A 9,842-nucleotide genomic window follows, 5' to 3' on the forward strand; every position below is an offset into this window, starting at 1 on the left:
TTGGATTGGATATTTCCGCACGTAAGAATGGATGCTAACGGCTGTACCGTACCCTTTACAACAGGCGGTAGCTTGCGCTACCTAGCCGAGAAACGAAACACCAAAAGTATGATTCCTCCTCTCGTCCTCGTTATCTATCACCAGGGCAGGGTGCACCAGGGCCTCTAAACTCGTCAAATACAAAGTTGGGGTCGAAGTTGACGGAGCGTACCAATTGGCCTATCACGACGATGACTTCGCACTTTTGTTGCCAACGTCCAATCGGCGCGCTCCGCGAACTTTCGGCTCCAACTTTGTGTTTGACGAGTTTAAGGCCCCAGGATGACCTTTGGGGTTCGGGCAAAAAAACTACAAACATAACCCACCGCCCCTCCAGTCCAGTGGGGGTGTCGCCAATTTTTGTCTGGTCGAACCCAGTAATGCTGCATGCTGGGAATTTTCGGTCTCAATCTTGGTGGAAAGGGAAATGGGCAATTTTAAAGATGAACGAGGGAATTCGGCAAAACCTTTAGACGGAACTAAATAGTAAAACATGTATTGTGATCCAAAAAGTTTCAAGATAGTTGCGATGTAGGAAGGAGAGGTGTCTGAAGGACTCTTTTTCAAATAGGGTCAAGTACAAATTTGAGTATGTACTTGTACTTAATTTTTTTCGGTGCTTTCCGAAAAGAAAAAAATACAACTTCCGACTTCAAAATACATTCCCCAAACTGAAAAAAAAAAAAAAAAAAAAAAAAAGCTGTATTATGTAAACACACATTATCGTCTTTCGAAATGTCATTTGGTCAATCTCCGAGTGAGCGGGAAAATCTGGAGCACAGATTTCAGCGGAGGCGCCGGCGGCGTGACGGCGGGCGCGCGTCAGCCAATCGCAAGCGGAGGCGCTTCCGCTCAGAAAGTGGCACGAACTTCGATCACATTTTTCGAAGGGAAATAGACGTCGCGCGAGCACAATTTTTCGATTTCTGTGATGCTAAGATTCCGTAGAATGAGTTATAACCAAGAACAGACGATGTCAGAAACATATCTAGTGCACCTTTAAGTAATATTGCCTAGACATCATGTCAACGTTTTCTGGAAAGGTATTGATGTTATACGCCATCTACAGACATGCAAAATCAGACACGGTTTGCTCCTAATTTGTCGCTGCAATGTGCCAATTTAGTCACTTTTGAAGGCTCTTGAACATCTGCAGTTTGGTGGCTATATGTCTGTCCTCGTAAACGACTTGATAACGTAGGTCATCCGACTTCAACGGTTTAACTGTCTAGGAACTTCCAAAAGTGGCTGAGTGGCTAAAGACGCCAAATCTGATGTACATGCACGTAATTTGTCGCTGCAATGTGCCAATTCAGTCGCTTTTGAAGCCTCTTGAACACATGCTAAACGGTTAAAGTTTGGTAGCCTATTTCTGTACTGGGAAACGACTTGTTAATGTGGATCATCAGACTTCAACGGCTTGACAGAGTAGGAACTTTCAAAAGTGGCTGAGTGGCTAAAGGCGCCAAATCTTGTGTACATGCAAAGCATGTCTGATTTCACAAATTAACATGTGGAAGCTGTTCAATGTTACTTGTCTCCGAGTTGTCTTGATACTCAAGCTGATGATGTAACTGTTGAGCTTTCCCTAGTATCAATGCATGATGGCAGCAGTATATCAGTGCATGAAAGATTAATACTAATCTTTAATCTAATCTAATCTAACCCAGGTCGTTTTGAGCCCAACCCGTGGGGATAACATCCTTGACCTTGTACTCACGTCCTCCCCTGATCTTGTTCGATTCGTTACCTACAGCAATGGATTCAGTGACCATAAACTTTTGCACATCTCGCTGTCCCTTCCCATTTTGGTGAAGATGCCTGTCAAAAAGGTGATACGGGACTACGGTAGAGCAGATTTCGTGTCAATGAACAGAAATTTGACCACTTTCTTGCAGTCGTACCAAATCCATTTTAATCTAAGGAGTGTAAATGACAACTGGATTTTATATAAAAATGAATTGAATGACCTTATTCAGGCATTTGTACCTACTCTGCGGATCCGAAGTGATGGTTGCCAGCCCTGGTATAACAAAAGACTTAAATCACTTGGCAATAAGAAAAAACGCCTCTTTCGCAAAGCAAGACTGACCAGCTGTTCAAATATTTGGGAGAAGTATTATAATTGCCTTAAGGATTATATTCATTTAATAAAAGCTTCAAAGAGAAAATATTTCAATCAGGACCTTCCAGGGCACTGACACCCCAAAGGTCGTATTATTTTTTATTGTCTAAAACGATGCAAGTTGTAGTCATATACACGCAAAAAAAAACCGCATCGCGAAAAAAAATTTCCCCGAGAAAGCGCGCGCCTTTTTATTTTTGGCGTTTATATTTCCCGCGCTAACCTCCTTGCTTCTTTTGATCGGTGACGTCAAAAATCAGGAAATTTAGAAGCTTTGTAGGCAACGTTTCTATAACATTTAATAACGGCAATTGTAAAACATGTTTTTTAAAACAACTGCGAACGCACTACGGCCCCTCTTTTTGAAATACCAAAAATCAGATTTCGGTGTGATGTCGCTTCCTGGATTTGTAGCCTCCCCAGCCTCCCTCGGAAACTGGGCGCCGCTAACGGCGAGACGGGGGCAGTACGGCTCTGGACGGGGAAGAAACCGGTTATTTCCCGCGCCGGCTTCTATCCCGCCTGCTCACCTCCTCGCCTCGGGTTGCCGTGGCAACGGCGGAGGTCCCAAAGAAAGTCGAGTCGCAGGAGACCGCAAAATTTGACTCACTGCACTGGCGCAGATCACGCGGGAACTTCAAATTCGGCATTTGGAAACTGTTTTTTTTTAATTAAGAAATACTGAATTCCCAAGTTTCGAAATTTGAGGGCAATGTCCCGGCATCGTTTTCAATCGTTTCGGATAATAAAAAAAAAAGTATGATTTTGATGTGTCAGTGCCCCTTTCAGGACAACCCCAAAAAGTTTTGGAATATAATCACGTCAAAAAACAACAATGATATCATTCAACTTGTCGATGAGGGTGGCAACCCAGTTGAGGAAAAAATGTGCTCAGAAGTAATGAATACCTTTTTCGCATCCATCTTCACGGACGAGTGTCCTTTAAATGTGCCTGAGCTACCCGCTGTTCACTACGAGCCCATGGCCCCTATCAACGTTTCATCGGCCGGTATTGCCACTCTTATCGATGGGCTCAAGCTTTCATCATCCTCAGGGTCAGATAACATATCATCGAAGATTCTGGAAAATACTAAGATTGTATCTAGTGATATTTTGCAACTGATATTTAATCAGTCACTATCCGAAGGTTGCCTCCCATCCGATTGGAAAGTAGGTAGGATTGTTCCAGTCCACAAAAGTGATGATCGTTCCTTGCCTTCTAACTATCGTCCCATTTCACTAACTTCCGTTCCATCTAAACTTCTTGAACATATCATTTATTCGCATATAATGTCGCATTTAGATTATAATGACTTCTTCTACCATCACCAACATGGCTTTTGCAAAGGTTACTCTTGTGAGACGCAGCTCTTTGAATTTACACATGACCTTCATTGCAGTCTTCAATCTCGCAACGAAACAGACGCAATATTTTTAGACTTCTCCAAGGCATCTGATCGTGTCCCACATATTCGTTTAATCTCTAAACTTTCTCGCCTTCATCTAGACCCCCACGTCTTAATGTGGATACGTAATTTTCTTGACTCGCGAATGCAGTACACAGTCTTAAATGGGTACGAATCTGATTTAATTAATGTCACATCTGGCGTGCCCCAGGGCACAGTCCTTGGGCCTCTTCTTTTTCTAATATTTATTAATGACCTTCCAAATTCTATTTCTTCTCACATACGTATTTTTGCAGACGACTGTGTTCTATATCGCGAGATCACTTCATCTAATGACCGCAAACTCATCTAAAAGGACCTAGGTAATATATCTCAGTGGTGTAACACCTGGTTGATGCCACTAAATAAATCTAAGTGCAAATTAATCCACTTTTCTCGTAAAAGAGTTCCTTCCTCCTTCCAGTATGTGCTGGGCGACGAGATCATTGAAGAAGTCGATAGGTATAAATATCTCGGTGTCGTACTAACTTCCGATATGACATGGATTAATCACATTAACACAATTTCTTCGGACACAGCAAGGATCCTTGGTTACATCTGGCGTTGCTTGTATGCTGCTCCTCCAAAGCTCAGGAAACTTGCATACGAAACCTTCATTCGACCAAAATTGGAATATGCATCTACAATATGGAATCCGCACCAAAATTACTTAATCACCCGACTGGAAGCAATTCAAAACCGAGCAACCCGCTACATTTGATCAAACTATGACTATAAAAACAGTGTCTCTGCCATGAAAACGAGCCTAAATTTACTAACTCTGGAGGTACGCCGCAAGGTTGCACGTCTTTGCTTACTCCATAAACTTTACCACTACCATCCCACTGTTCGAAGCTCATTCCTGCGCACTCCCGCACGGTCATCTCGTCGGCTCAATAACTCTTACAATTTTCAACGTATACCGGGTTCCAGTAATGCCTTTAACAAATCATTTCTCCCACTAACAATTGTGGACTGGAACAGTCTTCCAGAATCGCTCATTACAATAACTGACTTTGTGGTTTTCAAAAGCTCCATCATGTCGTATTTTTCCACACCAAGTTAAGTTTTTTAGCTGCGTTGCATGAGAGTGCGTTGTTATGCAATTTTAGCTACGTTGCATGAGTGAGCGTTGTTATGTAATTTTTATGTTGTTGTTTTTTTCATTTCTTGTATAATTTCTTGTGTTGCCCCCTCCTTATGTAATGTCCTCGACAGAGGACCCTTAAGGATTAATAAATGAAATAAATGAAATGAAATGAAAAATCGATTAGAAATGTTAGGCTGAAAAATGACAAGCAATAAATATCTCACTGAACTTCAGCTCAAAAGCTAGCAGCTAATCTACACAGCTGCATATTCAGCCGTATTTTCAAATCTATCGGACTGTTTTTCAAAATATTATTAAGAAAATTTCTTTATACAAGTGAGTATATAGAGTAACATGCTACTGCAACGGCCACTTGTAGCTTCCCCTTACTTCCTGTCATGCTGTATTGTTGAGCCAGAGTGTCAAGCAAACACTGTTTCAGTACCACGCGTGTGGCATCCTGCACCGATGAACCCCCATAGAGTGAGAGGGTTGTCCAATCTTGAAAAAGAATTTGGAATAAATTTCACATCCTGCCGGCCATTGCGGTAAATACATTTAAAGCCCCAATTTTCTTGTATACTGTAAACGAGTTATTTTTCGCGGGCTCAATATTTCGCGATTCAGGTCAAAGCTGAAGTTTTCGAATAATTCGCGTGTTCTAATTTTCACGATGAGGTTGGACCTCAATATAGATTCCTATATGTTTACATTTCACTGGAACTGTTCGCGGGACGTATTTTTGTCAAATTGTAGGCGATTCGCAAAAAATATAGGTCCCCGCGATAATTAACTTGTTTACAGTATTCAATTGCATGCTTTTCAAACGGTGTTAAATAGTATTTTACAGTATTAAAAATAGCACCAAGTAGGCTGACCAAATGTTCAGGGGTCCATGCTACTGATTATGAAGAAAGACATGTATCAAAAAATGTCAATGAAATCAATTTTATTTTGACAAAAATTCCCAAAAATATAGAGGTAAAAATTGCTCTCAATACAAGCAAACCTTCAATATCAGTAGTGAAAATCAATACCTAGCTATCAAGACTTCAGTTATTTCTGTAAAAAGAAAAGTGAGCACAAACAAATTACAGCAAGAGACGAAATATGTACCTTCAAAAGCATGTGCATTTGGAAACCTACTAAAAACCTAGGTCTAACCAAAACTTAGGTCAGAAACCACCCCTAAAAAAACATACTCAATCCCTTATTAAATACAATGAGTGATAATAACGAAGCTTAGGTTTCTAGCACATATCAGTCATTACTTATATAGTAAGCATAGACCATATACAAGCAGAAATGTGAGGCTAACTTCCAAGTTACACTCAGTACATACGAAACCTTCTAGGTCAACATACACGATAAAGATGAAATTCAGTGATCAGCTTCATAATCATGTAGCAGCTAAACTTGAACTAATCTGTGTTAGAAATATGAAAGAAACTGAAAACACCTTACAGCAGTAACATTAAACGTAAAACAGAAAAACAGGGCTTTCCCTAAAATCATACACACTTTCTCACTAAACATAAGGGATAACATAGCTTAGGTTTCGTGTAACTAAATAAATATGAAGTAAACATGGACTAAATAAAAAAAAGACTATTTGTAAGCAAAAACTGATGCAAATGACTAGCTAGTTCTCGCATCCATAAACCGGCTGTAATTAAGAGACAAAAAAAGTTATTACACAGGTGAAAATTGTAGAATGAATATGCTGCCCTGATTTAGTACAAGCAGTACTGAAGTTGAAAAGTAGGCCTGCCTTCAATGAAACTACACTGGTTTATGCTAGCTGTAGCTGAGACATTTAGCCAGTCCAGTACGACTGCTGGCCTGGGGTCTTTACTGTGCTCATCCAGTAGTGACACACAAACATACGCTTGTATGATGGACATCCAGATTGAGAGGGACAAGGGTGGGATTCAAACTCAGGATCACAGGGTTCTGTGGCGTGAGCTTACGCTACAAGTTTCTCTGCGTTAGATCCACTCGGCCACCGATACCCCACATCGCCATAGTCAGATAAAAGAATTGACACATTAATGAAATATTTTACATGCAAAAAAGTTGGTATCCTGAGTCAGATTAATGGGAGCTCATTGTAAATATAAGAATAAAAGCATGCTTGCCTCCTTGGCAGCGTTTTCCTACAAACGTGCTTCATCTTCTGTTGCGAGCTGTCCGACGTCTCTTCTGCTTTTATTTCCTTAGACTTGGCATCCTTGTAAGTTGCTGAGGGAAGAAAGCTCAGAACTGTAGTTCATGAAAATGTTGCGTCAGAACATTTGTTCAAAAACAATATTTCTAATAATGATGGAAGACATGATATCTAAACATTAAGTACAATTTTATACAACTCGCTCAAAAACCTCAGTCAAGTAATATTGAACCAGATGCCAGTGTGCAAGACGCATAACATTTTATATGGAAGTTACAATACCAAGTTGAAATGCAAACATTTCGTCCAAACAAATATAAGCCTCAAAATTACTGAAAACAATTAAATATTTGGTCATGTATGTATTACTGTTTGAAGGGAAGCCCTAGGTAAATAATGAAGTGACTGAAATACACTGAAGTAGGGTGGTGATTTGGGCCACTGTTGTGGACAGACACCGGGAAAAAATGACTCGAGAGATAATTGAAGCGTTCATTATCTCTTCGATGGCAGGCAGATGTGTCAGTGAGCCATCGGGGGCGTTATCTGAGAGGGAGGTACTGTATCAGCATTCGAGCATGAGTGTGAAGTTTTGAGGCGATGTATCTGCACATCTGGTCACCTGGTGGGCGTGTGTTTTTAATCTGTATGTGTGTAATCTGTTTAACAAGTTTCTTGGTTCACTTTTCTTTCAGTAAACTTCAGTTGCGAGTCAGTCGTTGTCCTGTTATATTCTTTATCCGTTCGTCGTCCCTGTTTATCTGAGGCTGTTCTTCATCATGTTTGACTGAAATACCATTAAATTACTACATAATCCGAAATACCATAAAACAAACAAATGCCATCTGAAAAAAAGATTTGGACAGCTAGAAGGTTGAGATGCGACAAAAAGCGAAACAAAATTGCAACAGCAGTGAAATATGATCTATGAAAATAAGACATTGAAAAGTTCAGATTGCACAGCATGATAGCCGCTTGCGCTTTGAGTACGGTACAAACAAACACTGTCTTATCTCATAGGAGTGCTATCCTAACGGCAGCCGTGGCAACCGCGCTGTCAATCACGTTGAGCTCAGGGGAACAGCCTGTGCAGAGGCTCGCTGAAGTTTGAAAAGGGTAGAGTTGCTGCAGCAGCTGGAAAATACGCGTACGGTGTCTGCTTGGGCGTGTACGGGCTGTAAATAGGCAGTTTGGTAGACCGTGTATTACCCATCTCGACCTTGAGCGAGAGGCCTGCCATGCTCGGGCTTTTCCACTCAGTGCCACGTCGCGGTGCGGTTGGCTCGGCTGTTGCCGGGATATAGTGCTCCCACAAGATAAGACGTTTGTTTGCCCCATAAAAGTTCGGTGAGCGCTGCACTTATATTATGCAGTGTATCATGCAGGCCCGTAGCCAGGATTTTGTTTCGGAAAAGGGGGGGGGGGGGGCGCCCATGGCAAAATGCTGTATGTTGGGGAGATGGGAGAGGAGGCCCCAGCAAAATGGAAGACGTCAGGGGGGAGGGGGGCCGGGGCTCATGCCCCCCACCCCCTGGCTACGTGCCTGCAGTGTACAGCTGGAGGAAAACTAAACGCGCACATCGGGCGTTACATGTTAGGACTCGCAGTTGAATGTGGGCCCTTCAGAGTTCACCTGGAGAAAGGACTGCCCACCACCAGGTGACCTCTTGACCTACAAATGGTCCCCTGGTAGGGCCCACTTGGAACCACAGGCACCGCAAGTGGAACCTGCTTCTCGCGTTTGATTTTCCCCCGACTGTACACAGTACGCAGACATTTGTGTCCTCATTGGGAAACAAAAATAAGATTGCTAACAGTTCCATCTGAGGACTGGCATAATATTCCAAAGGGTACGCTTACCATATGTCACATCACTCTACACTTGTACCGCTTCCATTCAAGTGGCGACGGTTCCTCTCTGTCCTTGATCGCAGTCGTGATTTTCGTTGGGCTTTTGTTTGGCGGCCACATGAATTCATTTCCTCTGAACCATTCAGAACAACAGATAGCTCGCCTCGCTCATGAAAATAAACAATGCTGTATTTCTGGACTTTTGAGAAGACAGGGCAGAAGAAAAATCAGGAAACAGAATTAGTAAACCCTATATTAGCGCTGTGTGAACAATACAACTATTATGTGTGCTACTGGGTAACTGCTAGGATACGCAACCCATTTATAATGAATACTTACTACGTCCAGCATTTCGCTTCAGAGAAGAGTACCATTGCACGTGTGTAGAAGTGGAAAAATAGTATAGCAGTTCACTCCATTTGGTAGGCACGCGCACTTGCGCTGAATGTCAATGTACACTCTATACTGCCAAATCTCGGCAAATACCTTTCGTAGCAAAAATCAACTGTGAGGATAGTAAGGGCACTGTTTCACGATCCTGGCAGACTTCTATTTGCGTCCCGCAAATAGAAGTCTGCCAGGATCGTGAAACAGTGCCCTTCAGATGCTGATTCCCGAAAGTAACTGCAGCAGGTTAGTAATCAACACAATGTGACTATTCTTCAACTGGACGCAGTTATCCAATTTGCCAAGGTTCAGTACAGTACTACGTGCCCTTAATTTTTCTTGCCCTTCATTTAACACTGTAGTGGTAAACACAGGTTCATATCACATGAGCGAATCGACGTTTTAGCGAATAACGGGGGCGCGTGTTCAAAGAACGAAATTCTTTCAAATTTATTCTAAATGGATAGTTGCATAATTTCTCTGGTACTACCCTGAAAACCGGAACATTAATACAATGCTGTCAGAAAATTGTTATACACATTTTTTTCGATGTTATCCCATGGTTCTTTTACAAACATTTCACGAACATCAGACCATCTGTTGTAACGTTACATAACAGTCCACAGGATGAAGAGAATGTTAGCAGAAAACGTTTTTCTAACGTAATGTCTGACACGTTTTATGTTGCACTCACATTTACTCAGTAACGTTAAACCATCATCAACAAAAGTTGCGTAA

The sequence above is a fragment of the Ixodes scapularis genome, unplaced genomic scaffold (assembly GCF_016920785.2).
Source record: "Ixodes scapularis isolate PalLabHiFi unplaced genomic scaffold, ASM1692078v2 PGA_scaffold7__128_contigs__length_106722199, whole genome shotgun sequence".
NCBI classification, from domain to species: Eukaryota; Metazoa; Arthropoda; class Arachnida; order Ixodida; family Ixodidae; genus Ixodes; species Ixodes scapularis.